This window comes from Diabrotica virgifera, chromosome 3, assembly GCF_917563875.1.
Source record: "Diabrotica virgifera virgifera chromosome 3, PGI_DIABVI_V3a".
Lineage (NCBI taxonomy): Eukaryota > Metazoa > Arthropoda > Insecta > Coleoptera > Chrysomelidae > Diabrotica > Diabrotica virgifera.
Genome location: NC_065445.1, coordinates 176,736,576 through 176,760,208, shown reverse-complemented (window position 1 = coordinate 176,760,208; position 23,633 = coordinate 176,736,576).

Sequence of the window (23,633 nt, the reverse complement as noted above, 5' to 3'; positions counted from 1 at the left end):
TTCAAAACTTCTATTGAAATATACCTATTTTGCGGCGCGCTAAAAACGATTGATTTTATGAAAACAATTATGATTCAGTCAATTTGTACTCTTCGAGCTCCCTAGTGGGAAAGTTTTGGGGTAGTTCTGATTTCTTTCATTATATATGGATTTTGAGCTGCTGAATCCGAATATGAGGTTTGAGGACAAAATTTCTTGCTGGAACATTGAAAAAATCGCGAAAAAAAGAAAAATTTCAGCTTTTTTCCGCTTTTTTGCTCACATCTCGAAAACTATTAACTTTTAGTAAATGGTCTGTTAACAGAAATTAAAGTACTAAAAATTATCTACAAATATCACTATTTACTTTTTTTTTCAGGCGAACCGTTCGGTCTAAAGTACAAGTGGAAAATTGCCAATTTTTAACGGTCTCGGCAAAACCCACTTTTTACATTCCAAAACTTTATTTTTTATTAGAATGCTGTCATTTGATAAATTTCTCCTAGTTATCTGTACAAATAATAAATTAGTTCATAATATGAATATGGTATGTCTCTTCTCACAGCTTCCATGAATCCATTTCATCCTAAAATACCTAGAATGTCTCTGCTTTTCCCTTAGAGTCACAGAAGATCAGGCACAGATGGAGTCACAGTTTCAGTTGGTGTGAACATTCCCTTCGGATCTTAATTTCTGATAAACCTTGAGGTTTTGTCCTTTCAAAATGTATTAGTTGAACAGCTCTCTGACTTCCATAAACCTCAGGTGAGGGTTTCGTTTTTAATCGAGAAATGGATTGGTTAGGATCTATTGCATGTTTTGGTGCAATACAAGAAATGCCACCCATGACGTAAAAAGTGTTGTATCCGTCGATTGTACGTACGTTAACCCTTACTGTTCCAACGCTGCATATATATGTTTTTGAAAAAGTGGGTCTGTATTCCCAGCCGCCGTATATATACGTTCAAGGTGTTATGGTCTCAATTTACCAAAGCCGAAAATATGGGTTGCTTATAAAATTTTAGAATCATTAGTGTCGCAATGCCGTAAAAATATATCCGAAAATGTTAGATTATTGTCCCTAAAGCCTCAAAATATTGGCACGTAAGACAGGTCATGCATACATGTGTGCAAGATGCGGAGTCGGCCTTTGCGTAGTGTCATGTTTTGAGGAGTACCACACAAAAGAAAACCTTTAATGTTAATTTACGTTACATTATTTTTTTTAAGTAAGTTACATTTTTTCAAGTTGGTTTTGATGAGTACTTTTGAAGAGAAAACTTTTAAGTTGGTTAAAAAAACTCATTAAAAAACATGTTTTGGTCATTTATTTGTTTATCTATATGCGACGTATATATAAGACAATGGGACTCTAAGCATGAAAAAACCTTTGGGATTGAGGGACTAACATGCAAATTAAGGCATGGCATAGAAAGGGTTAAAATCAACGTTTTCCTACACCTGTTGTGTAAAGCACGGCTGGTCAATTTTCTGCGGATCGCCTGCGATTGTTGACATTTCCAGATAAGCAACGCGCTTGTTCAAAGTCTTGTAGCGGCAGTAATGCCCAGATTGTTAGCCTCACCATTCCTTGCAGGGTTGGCCGTTTTCTCTACAAAAAGTACGGCTCAAGAAAATAAGTTGATGTAGTTTCCTCTTTGGGGTTTTGTTCATCCTATACAGAAGCTGTTCGCCTGGAAGTGTCAGCATTCGCAGGCGATCCGCAGAAAATTGACCTGCCGTGCTTTACACAGCAGGTGTACGATAACGCTAATTTTAACGTACATACAATCGACAAATACCATGCTTTTCACGTCATATGTGGCATTTTTTGTATTGCACCAAAACATGCAGTAGCTCCTAAGCAATCCATTCCTCGGATAAAAAAGAAACCCGCGCCTGAGGTTTATGGAAGTCAGGGAGCTGTTCAACTAATTGATTTTAAAAGGACAAAACCCCAAGGTTTATCAGAAATAAAGATAACAGTTCCGAAGGAAATGTTCACACCAACTGAAACTGTGACTCCATCTGTGCCTGATCTTCTGTGGCTCTAAGGGAAAAGCAGAGACATTCCCGGCCTCTTAGGACGGAATGGACTCATGGAAGCTGTCACAAGAGATATACCAGACCTATGAACTAACATTTATTATTTGTACAGAAAACTAGGAGAAATTTATCAAATGACAGCATTCTAATAAAAAATAAAGTTTTGGAATATAAAAAGTGGGTTTTGCCGAGACCGTTAAAAATTGGCAATTTTCAACTTTACTTTAGACCGAATGGTTCGCCTGAAAAAAAAAAGTAAGTAGTGATGTTTGTAGATAATTTTAAGTACTTTAATTTCTGTTAACAGACCATTTACTAAAAGTTAATAGTTTTTGAGACGTGAGCAAAAAAGCGGAAAAAAGCTGAAATTTTTCGCTTTTTTCGAGATTTTTTCAACGTTCCGTCAAGAAATTTGGTCCGCAAACCTCATATTCGAATTCAGCAGCCCAAGATCCATATATAATGAAAGAAATCAGAACTACCCCAAAACTTTCCTAGTCAAAACACAATTTTATTGAATCATTATAAATATATAAATTGTGGGAAAATTTTTCTAGTTTAATTTTGTACATAAGTGTTTTTTTTTGTAAATGGCGTCGTAAAGGAGATATTTAAAAAAAACTAGGCATTTATTAGGCACCATTTTTTCCATGTGACGGCGCGAGCGGCCGAGATACGAGATGGCAAAGTTGAAATTCGAAAGGAGAGCTTACCGAAATCTATAAAATTACCAATGTTCAAAACTTTAGCAAAACTTTCAAGGTAAAACTACCAAATGATATGTAGTAAATACATTATTATTTTATTATTAAGTACACTGCTTTTATTTGTTTTATTATTTTTCACACTTAGTTTTACAACTCTAAAAAAATAATTTTTCAAAATAATTTTTTTTTAATTCTTTATTTTTCATATTAACAAAAAGAGATACCTATGTGTACCTATGCAAACATAAGTGTAAAATATATTTAAACAGAAGTGGTCTTAAAAAGTACCATTACTTTTATTATAGGAATGTATGAAAAATAAATTAAATTCAATAATACTAAATTTGCTGAAAAAAAATTAATTTTTGACGTTACGAATTGTACCGTTACGAATTGTGGCCGTTACGAATTTTCCATTACCATTTGTCGGGTTACGAACTGTCGCGTTACGAGATATCATGGAACCGTTATTTCCATACTTTTTTGGCCGTAATAATTTACGTTTTCTTATTAAAATTTTTACAGTTCTAATTCAATACTTTTGATTTGATTTTAATACCACTGTACCAAAATTATGTTCTTCCCCGGGAGATACATATTTGATCAATTCAACTTAAGGGGATGGGTACGTATTTGCGGCTGCTATGATATTTAAATGGGGATTTATTTTTTCGGATCCTGAGAAAACTAGTAAGTATTTTTGAAAAATTTAAACGCAGAATGAAAGATTACGTTCTTACCGAGGGCTGAAAGTCCCTGAAAACTTCCATAATGTTTATTTTAATAAGTTACAGGGGTGAAAAACTAAGAGAAAATGTAGTGTGATTTTTAATTTCAAATCTTATATCATTCAAAAGAAACATTTTATTTATTCTAAGGGACTTTCGGCCCTCGGTAATAAAGCAATCTTTCATTCTGCGTTTCAATTTTTCAAAAACACTTATTAGTTTTCTCAGGATTCGAAAAAAATGATTACATTTAAAATCCAGTGAAAATTTTGACAGGCATCAAAATGTTCCGTTCCTCTTAAACCTTACAGTTTTATTATCATAATCCATTTTAGACCAGTAAGGATCTGCGAAAAAACGTCCATTTTTGGATGTGAGAAGTGGAATTCGGATTTTTGCAGATAAAGTTAGGTGACACCTTCAGTAATAATAATTGACTTATGCTCCTTCTCAAATATGCCCGGAACATTAATAAAAAAATTAAAATATTTAAAAATTTCGAAAAACATCGATTTTTTTCTGCTTTCTTTGCTTATAACTTTAAAACGACTCGTTTTGGAACAAAGTCGTAGAGAAATAAAATAAAGATAATTGAATTTTGTATGATATACGACTGGTAAAAAATGTCTTAAGGTATTACCTTTTCTTCAATATAGCAATAAATACAAAATAAGGGGGCGAAATAAGTCTGTTGTTATTCAATATTTTTAACCACTTTGGTGGCACTTAGAACCTTAGTAATTCGCTTAGGAGATTTTTTGTAACATACTTAAATCGTGTACCAAATTTCATTAAAATCTACCCAATGAATTTTGCATAATAAATTTGCAATCTAAATGTTTTTAAAAAAGTTCAATTTTTTTAAAATCTTTCTGAACAAAAAGTAGACCATTTAGAAGTAGGCTAATTTTTTTACATATAAATAGGTGCTCTACCTATCTAATACACTTTACAGAATTAAAATCGGATTATTTAAGGGGCCTCAGCAATGTTTTAAATTTATAAACAATTTTTTGGCTTATAGACAAATAGCTTTGTTTAATAATAAAACAATTAATTTTTAGCAATGCAAATAATTAAAACCGGTATAATTTGACTTAAACTTTCAAATGCTGTCAGCAGAATTGCTATTTTATTTCTTAATCAAACGTTATTCGCGTTAAAATATTTCAATTTCTCGATTTTTTGAAAGTTCCACCGCGTTTATCTCGAAAACTATGCATCCTACGAAAAAACTTGTCAGAACATTTTTTGCTTAGAATTACCCAAGAAATACAAAAAAATGTTTTATTTTGCGAAAAATCGATGGTATGTAATTCCTTAAGTTCTTTGTTTATAACAATCTTATCGATATCCAGATCAACTGTTACCCAAAAAATTCATGTTCTACGGGTCAAAATACATAAAAAACTTAAGTAAGTCCATCTAAATAAAGGAGCCTGTAGCACCCCCTCCTGGCCACAGCACTAATTTGTTTATAAGCCAAAAAATTGTTTATAAATTTAAAACATTGCTGAGGCTGCTTAAATAATCCAATTTTAATTCTGTAAAGTGCATTAGATAGGCGGAGTACTTCTTTATATGTAAACAAATTGACAAATCTTTGTATGTTCTAGTTTTTGTTGTGCAAGATTTTAAAAAATTTTAATTTTTTAAAAAAAGTTTAGATTGCAAAATTATTATGCAAAATCTAGTAGGTCAATTTTATTTAAATTTGGTGTACGGTTTTAGCACATTACAAAAATTTTTTAAGCGAATTGGGAAGGTTCCAAGTGTAACCTAAGTGATGGAAAATCATTGAATAAAGACAGGCTTGTTTTGCCCCCTTATTTTATATTTATTGCTATTTTGAAGCAAGGGTGATAAATTAAGACATTTTTAACTAATTGCGTCTGATAGAAAATTTATTTATCTTTGTTTTATTCCTATACGACTTTGTTCTAAAATGAATAGTTTTTAAGTGATAAGCAAAAAAAGTAGAAAAAAAAACGAAATTTTTTGAAATTTTTAAATATTTTATTTTTTTTTATTAGTGTTCCGGGCATATTTGAGAAGGAGCATAAATCAATTATTATTAACGAAGTTATCACCTAATTTTATCCGCAAAAATCTGAATGCCAACTCTCACATCCACCTTAAAACAGATCCTTAGTTTTCTATTGTTACATAACGTTCGTATACATTAATTTATATTCTGTTTGTTTTTTCTTCTTAGATTAAGTTGTTGCTGTTTATTGTATGTTAAACACTTTATGACATGTCGACAAGATTCTTACAGTTCAATTCCAAAAGCGATTATACTAATGGTTTTAATTAAAATACAATAATGTAACTAAATTATAATTAGAATGTTTGCTGTAGCTATGTCTTACTATAAATTATAATTGATTGATATTTTTTAATTTATAGATTTAAATGAGGTATCCTTTGGGTTAAAGAAATCAGGAAGTTTATTAACGCTAAGACTAAGTAATTACACATACATTATGGTAGGTAACACACACACACACACACACACACACACACAGGTAAATGATGAAATCTAAAATATTTCGTGCTGATTGGGAACAAGCTATGAACGTCACAGATCAAAAGTACTGTGTATTGAAACTTCAAACAATTTGAATGAAACTCTTATACACAAAAGAAATTAACAACAGGTCTTTAATATCGTCTTCTTCCTTTTGTGTAGACATGACGTATTTTTTCAATGTGATCCAGTAAGTTTTCGCTCCATCGTTTCCGTGATTTTCCCACCGATCGTCTTCTTATTGAGGAATCGTCTCTAGCCGTCTTTACCACTCTATTGTCATTCGGCTAACGTGGTCGTTCCATTCTACTCTTCTCTTTGTTACTTAGTTCTTAATATTCTCCTGCTTGCATCTGCCTTACAAACGTATACTTCTGTCGTATATCTGTACATACTTCTATAGATCGGTCCCATATTGTCTTTTTCCCCAACGATTTTTCGAAAGGTTTTCATCTCCGCTGTGTCTAGCAATCTTTTTGTCCTCTCTGTCAGGTATTGTTTCTTCCGCGTAGGTCATTACTGGTCTGATAACGGTTTTGTACAGAATAAGATACAAAAATATGTACAGAATAAGAAACAAAGCCAACAACATTGCTACGGATAGAGCCGAAATCCTTAAGGTTGTCGAATCGTTTTATCGCGAAATGTATGAGAGCACCAACGCAAAGCAAGATCAGCCCTGCCCAAAATCACAAACCAGGGATCAGAATTAATGCCAGAAGTAACACCATACGAAATTAAAAAGACACTTTCAGAAATGAAAAATAATAAATCCCCTGGCGATGACGGAGTAGTAATCGAGGCAATCAAACAAGGTGGAAATAAAATTATCCAGGTTTTGGCCAAACTTTTCACCGAATGTATTTACCAAGGAAAAACCCCTTCCCAATGGAACAATGCAGTCATTTTTTTATTGCACAAGAAAGGTGACATAGCTGATCTAAAAAACTACCATCCTATCAGTCTGCTATCACACATACATAAACTTTTCACAAAAATTATCAAAAAAGACTGGAGGCTGTTAGACTTTTATCAGCCTAGAGAACAAGCTGGGTTTAGATCCGGATATATTCTTTTTCTCATGATCATCTTTCAGTGCGTCACAGTTTTTCGATTTCTCTCTAACGCATTAAATTGTATGTGACAGAAAAAAAAGGCACGTCTTTGAATACTTTGGTAATTATTCTAGTTCGGTGATTATTCTAGTTGTTGATAGATGGCGCCATAATCAAAAAAGAATTATTTATTAAATAAAATAATAATATTATCAATATAATCTGTACAATTTATAAGACTATACAAATGAAAGAAAATACCATTTTATAAATGCAGTAGACACAATTGATTTGGTTTTATTCCAAATTGAAAATAAAATTTGACAACTGTCAGATTTAACAAAAATGTCACGTTAGAATAAATGTCATAAATGTGTATTATCACGGACTTACCTTTTTTTCTATAATTTGTGACGCACTGAAAAATGTTCATGAAAAGGAGCTAACGACCACTTGCTGGTAATAAAAAACTTGATAGAGAAGTCGGCGGAATACAAAAAACCATTGGCACTGATATTCGTGGACTACGAGAAAGCGTTCGATACCATAAACCAGCAGAAAATGTTAAAAGCATTGACTGAATGCCGAATAGACCATCGCTACACTAACATGATAAAACATATCTACCACAATGCAACGGCTAGCGTAAGACTCTCTGATCGACAAACTAATAAATTCTGTATACAGCTAGAAGTACGGCAAGGAGACACCATCTCACCAAAGCTGTTCACAACCCTTTTAGAACACACTTTTAAGAAGGCAGATCTGAACGAATATGGTATCAATATAAATGGAGATAAGCTCATAGTCCAGAAAGCCACTGCGCATCCGCTAGGAAAAATATTCTAATTCGGATTTTTTGCACAATCTTACTCAAAAAGGACTCCTTTTAACAAATTTGCATGTTGCCAGGACCAAAAAGTGGTCAAAAATTTTTTAAACGTTTTTTTTTGTTTTTTTCCTAAAATTATTTTTTTAGCATGGAACAAAGTTTTTTTAGGTTTTTTGGATCATTCCAAACAGAAAATGTCTTTAGTGATTTTTCTCTAAAAATGATAGTTTTTGACATATAAGCGATTAAAAATTGAAAAATTGCGAAATCGGCCATTTTTAACACTCAAAAACTATGTGAAAAACTGAAAATTTGAATGTTGCCAAGGTAGGTAAATATTCTTTGAACATCGATTGATGAAATCCCGAAGAGTTTTTTGCAATATAATATTCAAAACTCCGTTGTTTTTAATTTCTAATCTCGCGTGCGCGACACTATTTTCCACCGTTGCATGTGTATAGAGCAGTGGTTCCCAACCTTTTATGTCTGGCGACCCACCTTATGATGTTTTTTCATATTCGCGACCCATCCCTCGTCCTTGATGCTATATATGTACGTTATTCAGCTACTGTAAGAGCCACGCCGCGACCCACCTGAAATCTACCCGCGACCCACTAGTGGGTCGCGACCCACCGGTTGGGAATCGCTGGTATAGAGTATGGTGCAAATGAAAGGAATAAATTCGTTATTTCATAAACCGGCTACTTTAAGAAAAAAACCCGAAACAGGTCGATTTTTATTTTTAAGTTATGATATTGTGGCATGTATGGTATACTAGTGACGTCATCCGTCTGGGCGTGATGACGTAATCGATTATTTTTTTAAATCAGAATAGGGGTCGTGTGGTAGCTCATTTGAAAGGTTCTTTAATTCTCTATTCAGTAATGTAAACATTTACATAATTATTTATACAGGGTGTCCAAAAAATTTTTATTAAATTAAATTATTTGACAAAAAAGAATTAGAAGGACACCCTGTATAAATAATTATATAAATGTTTATATTACTAAATAGAGAATTAAAGAACCTTTCAAATGAGCTAGCACACGACCCCTATTCTCATTTAAAAAAATCATCGATTACGTCATCACGGCCAGATGGATGACGTCACTAGTATCCACAGAGAACGGCAGTTCTCACCAGTGGCGCACAACACCCCTACATGCGACACTATATATACACGAAATTTTCGATTTTCTAAACCTGACTGAATTTAAACTTGGGCCAAACCCCATCTTAACGTTTAGGAAAAGACTCGTCCATTCATATGTCAACCATCAATTTTGGTCCAAGGGTGTGGATTTTACGGCCCTTCCCATTTAATGCCTGTTTTTCGTTCTCGTCCCCAAAACTCCCAAAAATTTCAAAAATTTAAGCCCGACCTTTGCGGCTTCTGATAGCACAGATAATTACCTTTCCAACGCATGTTAAATTTTGAAAATCGGTTATACCATTCAAAAGTTATCGAGCTCAGAAATATGACTCAATTTTTATTTAAAAAATGGAAAATGTTTGTGGATATGTATGTATGTATGTATGTATGTATGTATGTATGTATGTATGTGTGTGGAAAAGTTACACCGATCTGAATAATTTTTTCTGTGTTTCAAGAATGTGTGAGGGCCGATTCAGAACCGGTCTAATTTTTGACTTCTGACTACCCTTAAGCCAGCTAGAGGGCTAGGTAGATACAAAATAGCATATTTTTTGGGCGTATATATCTTAGGTTTAACAAAAGACAGGAAAACCGCAAATACACCAAATCAATAGAGTTGAGTTAAGCTTTTAAAAGGCGCATAAGCGATCAAGCTGAGACATACACACTGCTCACCATAGCCAAAAAACTGAAAAATTAAACTTTGAAAATTTTGGTTTTTCGACAATTACTCAAAATTTCAACCTACGAATTGCGCCAATAACTGAGCGTTTGTAGAAGGACTCAGGACGCGTCTAACGGTGTATACCTCATATCTGGGAAAATTCGAATTTTTAAGTTATAGGCTTCATAAGTATGATCAAATCTATTTCTTATGGGAAAAACGGGTTTTCAAGCTCAATAATTCCTGTAATACGTTCAGTTATCACACTCGATCTTGGATGCATCAGATACTACTTGTCAGTACGTTTCAAATTCATGTTTGGTGATCAACATCAGGTAAGCCGTTCAGAAGTTATAGATCTCCAAATGTATAATTAGTCCAGGAACTGTAATTTTTCACTTAGCAATTTTTACAGAATGGATAGATTTGTTTGAAAATTTGACAATAAGTAGTGAATAGTCCAAGGATCAAAATCTATATGATGCAGAAATACGCTTTTACCATGGGGTGTGACAACCAACCTCATCTCGAGGGTGGAAATTTTTTATTATATTTTGACCGCAAATGCTGGTAAAAATATTAATTATAAGCAAAAAATGTTCATTATACATTTTTTTCATAAAATTGATAGTTTTCGATTTAGTGGTTATCGAAGCTGTTAGTTTTATATCGAATAAATTACCAGAGACCGGCAGTTCCCGCCGGTGGCTCAGAAATACACCCCCATACACGCGACACTATTATTTGCACGAAATTTTCAATTTTCTAAATCTGACTGAATTGAAAATTGTGTCAACTCCCATCTTCAAGTTAAGAAAAAGACTCACCCATTCATATGTCAACCATCCATTTTATTCCAAGGGTGTCGATTTTACGGCCCTTCCTATTTAGGGTCTGTTTTTCGTTCTGGTCCCCAAAACTCCCAAAAACTTCGAAAATTTAAGTCCGACCTTTGCGGCTTCTAACAATACTGATCATTACCTTTCCAACTCATGGCTAATTTTGAACATTACCAGAGAACGGCAGTTCTCGCCAGTGGCGCACACCCACACCCCCCTACACGCGACACTATATTATACACGAAATTTTCGATTTTCTAAATCTGACTGAATTGAAAATTGGGCCAACTCCCATCTTAAAGTTCAGAAAAAGACTCACCGATTTATATGTCAATCATCGATTTTGGTCCAAGGGTGTAGATTTTACGGCCCTTCCTATTTAGAGTCTGTTTTTCGTTCTCGTCCCCAAAATTCCCAAAAATTTTAAAAATTAAGTCCAACCTTTGCGGCTTCTAATAGAACTGATCATTACCTTTCCAACGCATGTCTAATTTTGAAAATCGGTTATACCATTCAAAAGTTATAGAGCTTAGAAATGTGACTCAATTTTTATTTAAAAAAGAGAAAATGTTTGTGGATATGTATGTATGTGTGTTTAAAAGTTAAACCCATTTGATATTTTTTCTCTGTGTTTGAAGAGGGGGTCAGGGCCGATTTAGAACCGGTGTAGTTTGTGACTTTTGACCACCCATAAGCCAGCTATAGGACTTGGTAGGTACAAAACAGCATATTTTTTTGGGGTATATATCTTCGGTTCAAGAAGAGACAGGAAAACCGCAAATACACCAAATCCATAGAGTTGAGTTAAGCTTTTAAATGGTGTCTAAGCTGTCAGGATCAGACATACGCACGGCTCAGTATCGCCGAAAAACTGAAAAACTAAACTTTGAAAATTTTGGTTTTTCGACAATTACTCAACATTTCAACCTACGAATTGCGCCAATAACTTAGCGTTTGTAGAAGGACTCAAGACGAATCTAACGGTGTATACCTTATATCCGGGAAAGTTCGAATTTTTAGGTTATAGGCTTCATAAGTATGATAAAATCTATTTCCTGTGGGAAAAACGGTTTCTTAAGATCAATAATTCCTGTAATAGCTTCAGTTATCATACTTGACCTTAGATCCATCAGATACTACTAGTCAATACGTTTCAAACTCATGTTTACTGATCAAAATCGGTTAAGCCGTTTAGAAGTTATTAAGCTATAAAAGTATAATCCAATTAACGATTATTCCCGAAATGATTTATGTAGTTGTAGTGGTTACGACGCTAAATTTGATCTGGCAACGGGCAATCCGATTTCATTTACCGGCCATCTCAATATTTTTGTTTCAATCTATTTCGAATAGAAAAAAATCTAGTGTACATTCGATAGATACTAAATTATTTGGGATATAATGCAACAAAGGTGACCATTTATAAAGCTTGACGTGTAATAGGTAGTGTGACCAACTCCAATTCAGTCGAACTCGGGACAAAGCTGAAAAAAATACTTAAAATCCGGGACTTTTCAATGAAAATCGAGCCATGTTTTTCAAATATAGAACTTTAATATCATCATTTTATTGATAATTTAACATTTTTATGTTGACAATGATATTTTTGTTGGGATTAAGCAACAATTGATTGTAATTATAACTACATTTTTCTTAGTTTTTGACGTTTCGACTCCCAATCCGGAAATCGTTCTTAAAAAAGGAAATTTTTTATGTTGTACTAGTATTACAAAGAGCACTGAACGCTAGAATGCTGGAAAAAAGACCGGTTGGAAAGCCAAGAAAGGGCTGGGAAGACACAGTAAACAGCGACGCACAAGCACTTTTAGGAGTCCGTGTATGGAGAAGAGCAGCCACATACAAACAACAAGGGTGGAGGCAAAAAATAAAGGAGGCCAAGGCTCAATTTGGGCTGTAGCGTCGTAGAAGAAAAAAAATTAGTACATATTACATTGCAGACATTGTCGACTTTTTTGCGTCCCACCAATTCAATTTAATGTGAATTCTTAAAAGAATAACGTATTCAAAATTTCAAAATAAAATTTTACCAAAACGTTGAAAATTCGGATGGCCCAGAAGCCTTGTCCGGGACAGCGGGACACGACTTCGTAATTCAACACTAGTAATAGGGGAACATTGCATTCAACTTCATACATTTAATTTATAAATAACTTTGAAAAACTCCTGATACAAGAATAAAAAACCGCTAAACGCCGTAAAAATGAGTGGCGCATAAAATATTCCAGCTACAAAAGATCTGATATGAATATTACGTGGCGCGAAAATGGATTTTCATTTGATGCAAAACAAAATTCTAGTTTTATTTTAAAAGATTTTTCCATAATATTTGCTAAATTTGAAGTAAACGCGCCACAAAAGAGTTTTAAAATGCAAACTGTATCAAAGTTACTCTTTTGTGGCGCGTTTACTTCAAATTTAGCAAATATTATGGAAAAATCTTTTAAAATAAAACTAGAATTTTGTTTTGCATCAAATGAAAATCCATTTTCGCGCCACGTAATATTCATATCAGATCTTTTGTAGCTGGAATATTTTATGCGCCACTCATTTTTACGGCGTTTAGCGGTTTTTTATTCTTGTATCATATATGCCATAATATCGTAACTTAAAAATACAAATCGACCTGTTTCGGGATTTTTCCTTAAAGTCGCCGGTTTACGAAATAACGAATTTATTCCTTTTATTTGCACCATACTGTCGGTGGAAAATAGTGTCGCGCACGCTTGATTAGCAATTAAAAAACAAAGGAGTTTTGAATATTGTACTGCAAAATACTCTTCGGGATTTCATGAATCGATGTTTAAAGAATATCATGTTACTTTGGCAACATTCAAATTTTAACTTTTTCACATAGTTTTTGAGGGTTAAAAATGGCCGATTTCGCAATTTTTCAATTTTTAATCGCTTATATGTCAAAAACTATCATTTTTAGAGAAAAATCACTAAAGACCTTTTCTGTTTGGAATGATCCAAAAAACCTAAAAAAACTTCGTTCCATGCTAAAAAAATAATTTTAGGAAAAAAACAAAAAAAAAAACGTTTAAAAAATTTTTTACCACTTTTTGGTCCTGGCAACATGCAAATTTGTTAAAAGGAGTCCTTTTTGAGTAAGATTGTGCAAAAAATCCGAATTAGAATATTTTTCCTAGCGGATACGCAGTGGCTTTCTGGACTATCAGTCATTTGAGATTCGCAGATGACATCGTCCTTATAGCAGATCGTATGGATGATGCAATAATAATGTTGAACAAGTTATATCAGGCTTCCTTAGAGGTCGGACTAAAGATTAATATCAACAAGATGCAAATAATAACTAATCTGGTGCTAAATCGTAATATTGTTTTTGATCGAATGGATATTGAGCAGACTGTATCCTATAAGTACTTGGGACATGAAATTCGGTTGGGAAGAGATAACCAGACGTGCGAGCTCCCACGTCGCATAGGATTAGCCTGGGCAGCGTTTGATAAACTGAGCTATGTATTTAAATCGCACTTACCCATATGCCTGAAAAGGAAAATCTTTGACCAGTGTGTATTTCCTGTACTCACTTATGGATCGGAAACATTAACACTAACAAAAAAGGTAGTGAACAAGATTCGCATAACTCAGAGGGCTATGGAGCGCCAGATGTTGGGTGTCTCCCTGAGTGATCGAATCCCAAACGACGAAATACGTCGTAGAACAAAAACAACGGACGCCGTCGAAAGAATCGCGTCGCCCAAGTGAAATTGGGCAGGACACGTCGCCAGATTGTCAGACAACCGATGGAAAAAACGTATTGTCGAGTGGAGACCACGAGAAGAAGCACTACGGAGCAGAGGACGACCACCAACCAGATGGGCTGACGATCTGAAGCGTATTGTCGGCAACTGGGTGCAAGCCGCACAAAACAGAGAAAGATGGAAAGAGCTGAGAGAGACCTATGTCCAGCAGTGGACGAGTACGGGTTGATGATGATGATGAACTGTTTTGTAAATTCTGACTTTCATTCCTGTCCCGATATTATTATTTCTCCATATTTTTCCATTCAGGCAACCTGTGGCTTTGTTTGCCCCAAGCACTTGATCTTCTACTTATGTTTCGAACTTTCAACAGCTAGATAGTGTGATGTTAGATATTTAAACTCTATCACTTTTTCTACTATCTGACCCTCCATTTTTAATTTACATCTATTTAGATTTGCTGTTATAATCATGCGTTGGTGATTTTTTTGGAAAAATTATCAAGGTAAATTTTCTGGAGGTTATATTTTATTAAGTTAGTGCAGCATACGTTGCAAATCATCTTCACTTTTAGAGATGAGTTAGTTAGTTAGTAATATGAAAATTAATTCATTCAAAGAAAAGAAAAACAATGATCATTTCAAACACCAAGAAGACATACTTTACGCAATAGAATTAGACGAAAAACAACTCGAGCAAGTGGAATATTTTAAATACCTAGGAGCAATAATTGAATCAAAGGGTAAACAAGACATGGAAATAAACGAGAGAACGGAACGAACAGGACGCTTATTTAACGCTATGAAAACAATATTTTTGGGAAAAAAAGAGATACCGGAGAAAGTAAAAACGGCAGTCGTTAGATCATGGTAGGGGAGCCCAAGCGGGGATTTTTGCAGTTACTCGAACGCGTCAGATTATCATATGGAGAGAAACCTGGTACCCTGCAGATGTGCCTGTACCATATATTAGCTCTTAATACAGGGGAGCTCGTTAAGGGGGATCCGAAAAAAAAATCTTTCCTTAGAAAAACTCGAAATTGTCAGATTAAGATAAGGTAAGTTAAGTACAACATGCAAAAGAGTGTATATTTCAAAAATCTGACGATTTGAGCGGGACGTAAGGAAATGGGCCAGTCAAAAAGTTTCAGAAAAAAAGCGAATATTTCGCGAAATGAACGACAGATCTAAAAACTAAAAAATACATGTTTAATATTTTTCAAAAATCTATCGAATGATACCAAATACGACCCCCACAGAGAAAGGTGGGGGTCGAATTTAAAATTTTAAATACGAACCCAACGATATTTCGCGAAATAAACATCAGATCGAAAAACTGCCAAATACACTTATTCACTATTTTTTTTTAAACTATCGAATGGTACCAAAGACGGCCCCCCACGGAGGTAGGATGGGAGGTTACTTTAAAATCTTAAATGAGAGCCCCAATTTTTTATTGCAGATTTGGATTCTTTACGTAAAAATAAGCAACTTTTATTCAAAACATTTTTTTGAATTATGGATAGATGGCGCTATAATCGGAAAAAGCGATTGTTGTAAATGGAAAATTAAATTAAAAAATGCAAAGTCCCCACTTAAATGAAAAACTTTACTTAACTTTTTTTGGTTTTAGGACCTAATAATAAGAATCCAATAGGTCCCCATAACGCTCGAGTAACTGCAAATTTAGCATACTTTCCTCCCCTACTATCAGTAGGTAGACCAACAATCATGTATATCAGCGAAACGTGGACAGTGGACATGCATACAGGGCCGCCGGTATTTCAATAGCTACTTAAGCTTTTCCTTAGCTAAGCCTGTGTTAATAGTTAAGGAGAAGCTTAAGCTGGGTGCCGTATTTCCATCATTCTCTTAACTAAACTGATGCTCAGCTGTAAAGTTAATTGGTTTGGTACCTCTGAATACGTCAAAGTGCCAGAGCTAACTGTTCTGAGGTAAAAAACCACTACTGTTGACATTTAATTTTATGTTGTCATCTGTATGTATCAATGTTATTTTTACTTCACTTAATTTTGTGTACATGGTACACGTGTTTTTAGTTTATTGTCTATATTTTCTCTGGTTATATTTTTATTGTTATTTTGCATAAGCAATAGATCCGTCTTTGTAATTTTGTTTATTGGATATATTCCTTAAAATGTCAAATTGGAATGTGAGTTTATTTTTGTAAAATAAATATTCCTACCAAGCATTGTAGAAATAAACAATTTTCATGCGCCTACACCTTCCAAAAGTAGTAAGAATTTTAATAATCGTTATTACGATTAATAAATTAATAGATTATTATTTAATAATCCAATAATAACGTTATTACTTAAAAGTTGGTTTTCAAAACAACTCTATAATTAATAATCTATAGAAATAACCTCAAAAACAGAAAACAAATTTTGTGTTCACTATGTGAACACAATTCACGAACGTGTTCGCTATTAAAATGCTCTATTGTTCTTTAGTCAGGACGCACCTTGACTACTGTTCTCCAGTTTGGTCCCCACATTATTTACACCTCAAGAACAAACTTGATAGTGTTCAACATAATTTTCTTAGATATATTGGGTTCAAAAAACACATCAATTATAATTATACAGATATGGAACGATTTTTGAATATCTCTTCTCTGGATGTCCGTAGGAAGCGTAAAGATCTTACAGTATTGTTTAATATTATCAGTGGCATATATTACTGCCCTGAACTCCTTGCTAAAATATTGTTGTTTGTTCCACCACGATCAACAAGACAAATTCAAACCTTTCATATTTCTTTTCATAGATATAATTACTCATATTTTACTTTTGTTCCTAGAACACTAAGACTTGCTAACTCCCTAGGTGACCTTTTAGTTTTTGGTAACTCTGTTGATGTTTTTAAGAACCATTTAACCAAATTAAATATTTAGCAATGTCATAACCTTGTTATTTGTTAGTAATTAATGTTTTGTAATTATTTTACTTTGTCATGTCTTTTTAAATGTTTTGTACTCTCTCATTTTATTCTTATATATTCAACACTGTAATTATCAAAATCTTATTAATGTATTACCGAATTGGGCTTGCCCGTATAAATAAATAAATAAATTTTAAGCAAAGGCTTAAACCAACTCCCGCGCGAGCTTAAAATTATTTGGTTTAAGCCTAGGCTTAAGCCTCAAATTGAAGTGGAAATACAGGCATCTAAGCTTAAGCAAAGGCTAAAAGTAAGCTTTGGCTTAAGTGAGGTTGGAAATACCGGCCCTAAAGGTCTATTGCACTGATTTATATATTTATTACTCTATTTGTTTAATAAAATCCCGAAAATCGACAAATATGTCGTTCCTAATGAAATACTAATATAAAAATAAAAGAGCTGGGTAAATATACAACGAAACGAATATTGTGATTCGTACTTCCTCTTGGGGATGAAAGTGGCAGGATTAAAAATACTGGAGAAAACAAAAATCAACGAATCTCATTATAGTACGTTCTTTAACGGTAAAATATTGCAAAACCTCTAAATTTTAAAGAACCGATTGGAATGACATGAAATTTGGCATACACATAGCTAACAGGTCAAAGAAAAAAAGTGAGATTGTGCCGATGTGTGCTTTTGCCATGGGGTGCCTTTCACCCCTTCTTTAGGGTGAAAAAATATACGTCCAAAGTAAGTACGGAAATGGATAAATTGACTAATTTTAAGTAACTTTTGTGTTATAGAGTTTTTTCATTAAGTCAATACTTTTCGAATTATGTGCCAGTGAATATTTTCATTTTTCAACAAAATAACCGCGCTTTTAGACGGTTTTTCGCAAATAACTCAAAAAGTAAGTATTTTGTTGAAAAAAAACATTCTTAGCAAAAATATAGCCCGTAAAAAATTGAAAAAAACTGTGTATATTTTAGGTCTCTATACCTGGTAAAAGCAGGGTTATAGGTAATGAAAAATAGGTTCATGTTCGTTCAATTCCAAATGGAATACTTTAACGTGAAATAACCAAAAAATGAAGCACTTTTTGGGGAAAACTCATTACTGATTATTTAAAGTATTTAAAAAGGTTACATTTTTATTTAAAAAATATTTCTAGCATCAAAAGTAAACAAGTTACACTCAAAATAAAGTTAGTCCCTTTTTTTGGTAAAAAATCGGGAAAATCACCTCCTAATTAGTATTTCAGATGAACTTAATCGTTACCACTTCACAAGTTTCTTAACTCGTGTACGTATTGTTTATATCATCTGTAAGTTTCATCGATTCAAAGTCCTTATTTTTGCAAGAGCTGTAGTTAAAAGCGCTTGAACGAGTCACTGATCACGAGTGTATGCAAATTTAGAAACACCAAATCTTAATCAATTTTTGTCTTACAGAAAAACAAAAAATACAAGATATTCAAAAAAATAATACTGACTATTTTGTTTTTTGAGATTTTTGGTATATCTAACAATTTTTAAATTATGTTGAAAAAAAGCATATTTTTCAAAATTAAACATTTTATTTTAAAACCAAATTTTTTCAAAAATAAGCACTTGAGTCAATGAAACTTACATATAATATAAACACAACTTAAGTTAATTAATTTGTGGAGCGATAAGGATTAATTTCAGTTAGGTTGCCAATTAGGGGGTGATCTTCCCGATTTGTTTGCCAAATCAAAAGGGAGCAACTTTATTTTGGGCGTAACTTGCTTAAATTTGATGCTAGAAACTTTTTATAAAAACAGAAATAAAGCTTTTTTAAAGACTTTAAAAATTTATAATAGGTTTTCCCCAAAAAGTGCTTTGTTTTTTGGATATTTCACGTTAAAATAGATTATTTGAAATTTGGCAAATATGAACCTACTTTTCATTGGCTATAACTCTGGTTCTACGAGGTTCAGAGAGCTCAAGCGTACACTATTTTTTTTTTCACAGGTTATATTTTTCCTAAGAACGTTTTTTTCGACAAAATACTTACTTTTTGAGATATTTGCGAAAAACCGTCTAAATACGTGGTTATTTTGTTGAAAAATGAACATATTCACTCGCAAATAACTCGAAAAGTGGTAACTTACAAAAAAACTATATAGAACAAAAGTTACTTAAAATTAGTCAGTCTATCTATTTCGGGACTTATTTTTGATATACATTTTTTCACCCACAAGAGGGGTTGAATGTCACCCCCAGGACAAAAGCACACATCGGCACAATATCACTTTTTTTCTTTGACATGTTAGCTATTCGTATGCCAAATTTCATCTCAATTTAAGCGGTTCTTTAAAATTTACCGAAAAAACCGTGAAAGAATGTACTATCAAGTTGTCTCATTTTTTCTAAATTAGTGTTGAATTTCCTGAGAACGGCTTTGTTTTAATTCGCCAGTCTATATTTTAGAACATCCAGCATACCGTCTTTTTATGATAATAAAGCACATATTAAAGCAAACTTTTAACAAAGTCATCTAAATTGCAATTTTTAAGAACGGAACTGAATTACCTATTATGATTTTTTTCTACGAGCGTGCAAAAATGCCTACTTTCGCGCACGTGTTTTAGTTTAGAGAGTTTTACTTTTCCGCACGCGTGTTACTTTTCTGCACGCGTTTTACTTTTCCGCACGCGTTTTACTTTTCCGCACGCGTGTTAATTTATATATGTTAATATGGCTAACTCCCGCTTCGCGTCGTTCGGCAAACTGCAGTCGCGTGCGGAAAAGTATGACTTTCTGCACTTGTTAGGAAATAGTATATTGTGCAACAAGTGCAGAAAGGTAATAATTTCTCACGAGTTTGAAAAGTTGCGCGAGTGCCGCAATTCAAACGAGTGAGAAATTACCTTTCTGCACGTGTTTCACACTATGCTTTTTCTACAAGCACAGTTTTTCCTAAAAATAAAAATCACAATTTCCAAACGACGATTAATTATAATAGGTACCTATGTGATAAATTTTAAACTGTATTTAATTAATACCTACTAATCAATTTAAATTCCTTATACCTAAATAAATTGCACAGAAATCAGTTAAAAAATTAATGCACTGCCTTAATTTGTTTAAATTTAAACAATTATTACACATTATTGACATTATATTTATGCAGTCACGGATTTACAAAAAACCTACTTCATTCGACGTCTCTTGCACAGGTTGCTAAATCCTTATTGGTTATTTGATAATTATAAAATGTTTAATAAGAATAAAATTGTAAAATAAAACAGTTGTAACATCCATAATTTAGTTTCTATACTATAGTTAAATATAATCATTGTCTTATAGGTTATATATTTGTCTAAAGTTTAACCACGGATGTAAACAGAATATAACGTTACTCATAATGCGGTAGTCCACGGATGTAAACAGAATATAACCTTACTCAGAATGAGGTAGTCAACTGTGCAGAAAAGAACTTTCCGGTACAGAAACGTCACTTTGCGGCACAGAAACGTCTCTTTTCTGCACACTAATGTCAAATATCTTATACTGTGAGAAAATATCAAGTTTGCTAACATAAAACCGTGCAGAAAAGTGCACTTTGAATAGTGGTTGTAGAAAAATAACTATTTCAGCTTTCTTATTAGAAACGGAATTACTTTTTAACCCGGCACCTGCCACGTGGGGTGCTACTAGCACCCCATAACACATTTTTATCAAATATTTGGTATTTCAAGTTTGGTAACCGTGCTGTGCGTCATAGTAGCTTTCCATAATATTATATAGCATAGATGTGTTAGCGTTTGAAGTGGTTATTTAGTGTAATTCTGAACTTGTAGCTCTAAAGTCGAATTAGGGTGTCATCATCTGGCACTTTAAGTTTTAATTTTTTTTTTGTATTTTTGATAAACAGGTCAAATTTACATTATTTATTGAAATAACTGATTTAAATTATTAACATAGACTCTATACTCACTAAATCTTAATTTTTTTAGATATTTTACTTCACTTCATTTATTACGGCTTGGTACTTGCTAATTTGCTTATAACACCTTTTTTTGTTTTTTCCCAATAAACCTAAATACTTTAATATTTACAAATGATATGGAAATTCTTCATCTCATTTATAAATATGTTAACTTATGTAAATACAAGTTGTAAACGTAATATGTAATAAATAGGCATGATTTGTTAATGTGGTTTGAAAAAATTAAAAAAAAAATAATATTAAAAAAAACACAAAATAAAATAATAAAAAAAAATAATACAGTCGAACCCGCTTATTAGAATACCGGTTATAGGAATATCCCGCTTTAAGGAACAGAAATTTGAGGTCCCGAAACGTTTCTACTAGCCATTAATGATCGGTTATTAGAATATCCCGTTTATAGGAATACTTTTGCTTGGCACTAAGGCTATTCCAATAAGCGGGTTCGACTGTAACAAAAAAAGGAACAAAAATAAAAAAGAATAGAAAAAAAAAGACGTAAAAAAAGTGTTTCGCACAAATTAAAATATATATTAAAAAAAACACAGTAAAATAATTAAAAAAAAAAACAAAATAAAAAAAAAGCTACACAATGTACCAATGTATCTATAAAAATAAAATTGTAGAATGTACTTATGTTATAAGAAACTTATGACTATGAATCTGCAATCAATCAGAAACAAGTCTGGCTAATTGGCTCTGCCAAAGCCATTTTTCAAAAAAAAAAACACCTTTTTCATTTTATTTTTTAACTTTTATAAAAGTGGCTAATAAATGAATAAAACATGTTTTTTTATATTCTTGTGTTACTGAACACATTATTTTGTTTTTTAAACAAGTAGATCACAGAAAATTTTTAAGGTGTGCTGTGAACACCCCACGTGGCAGTTGACGCCTTGCAAAGCCACGTGGCAGATGCCGGGTTAATTAAATCCCATATCCACTATTGAATAGGCCTGGTTCCCGCGTACCAAAAAAAGTTTATTAATAGAAAGCTGAAAATGTGTTAACAGTTTAACGGTTTCTAGTCGGACAAACTTTGATGTACGGGAACACTGAAACAGGGAAAGTTTTAACTGTTTAACGGGATTTTAGTTGTGGAACGTGTCATCCTGCCAAATTTATGATTGGAAAAACTAGCAGATTGTTTTTAAGTTTATTCAATAGCAAACTTTATTATAATATATGAAAAAATGTTTGTTAAATGTGAAATGACAGGAATTATGTTGGTGGTAAATAGCAGATTGATTTTTGAATGTGAGTTTAATGAAAGGGTAACAAATCAATTGGAAGTTCTGTCAGACAAAATACATGGGACGTTTTCGTAGTCTGGCGTTGGAAACCTGTAACTTGTTGTACAATTAAAACTTCCCCTGTTCCAGTGTTCCCGTACATGAAAAATTGTCCGACTATACACCGTTAAGCTATTAACAAATTTTCAGCTTCTTCTTCTTCTTTTTTCCTATCTTACTATAAATAACCCTTTTTGGTACGCGGGATCCAAGTCTAAAAAGGAAGCTTTTTTTTTCTTTTTTTTGGCTTTTGGGAATTGCGCCCATTTAGCCAGCAACATTTCTTAAAATCAAATCCAATCGAACAATCAAGGGTAGGGAAGAGAAAAAAAAGCTTTTCGTTCCCATGTCGTTCAGGGTGACTAACCACAGACTAAGTAGGGATACGGAGTATTATTAATTTACACGACTAATTTTATGATCTAAAGCAGGGGTCACCAATTAGTTTCCCTGGGGGTCCATTTCGAAAACCTATGACACTTTCGGGGTCCGGATTTAATGCTGCCTGTGACTAGTTAGTCTGATTCTGTTTCTTTGCCGATCCTTGTTGAAAAGTATCCCCTATAAACAAGTCAGAAGGGTGCCGGGCGAAATTTTTGGGCAGAAATTGTTTCACAATTTTTTTTAACAAATTCAAAACATCACTATTTTTGCCCCCGAAAATATGTTTTAAGCATTTTTTAATCATCTTAAACAAAAAAGATCTGTCATTTTATCAAAACTTGAGAGTTTTTAAGTATCGAAAATGCGGATTTTCGCATTTTTCAGATATTAAATCGTTTATAACTCGAAAACTATCAACTTTTCAGAAATATGACAAGAGACCTTTTTGTTCAAAATTACCCAAGTAACCTAAAAATACATTTTTCAAGGCAAAAAGGTAAATTTGAATTTGTTTAAAAAAATTTTCGCCCGGTATCCTTCTGATTTGTTTAAAGGGGGCTTTTTGAACAGGAATCCGCAAAGAAATCAAGTCAGAAACATTTTTCATACGAATGTGGCCTCACATATGGACTAATATGGAAAGGAAAACTATATAATAACATCTGATTGTTTTTTGGCCACTGTAGACTTAAAGCTTTCCTGGTACAGTAAATAAAATACAAATTCATTGTGTATTGTTCTGATGTTATTATAAGTATATTTTGAACACAGCAGTATTATAAATTATTGTTACG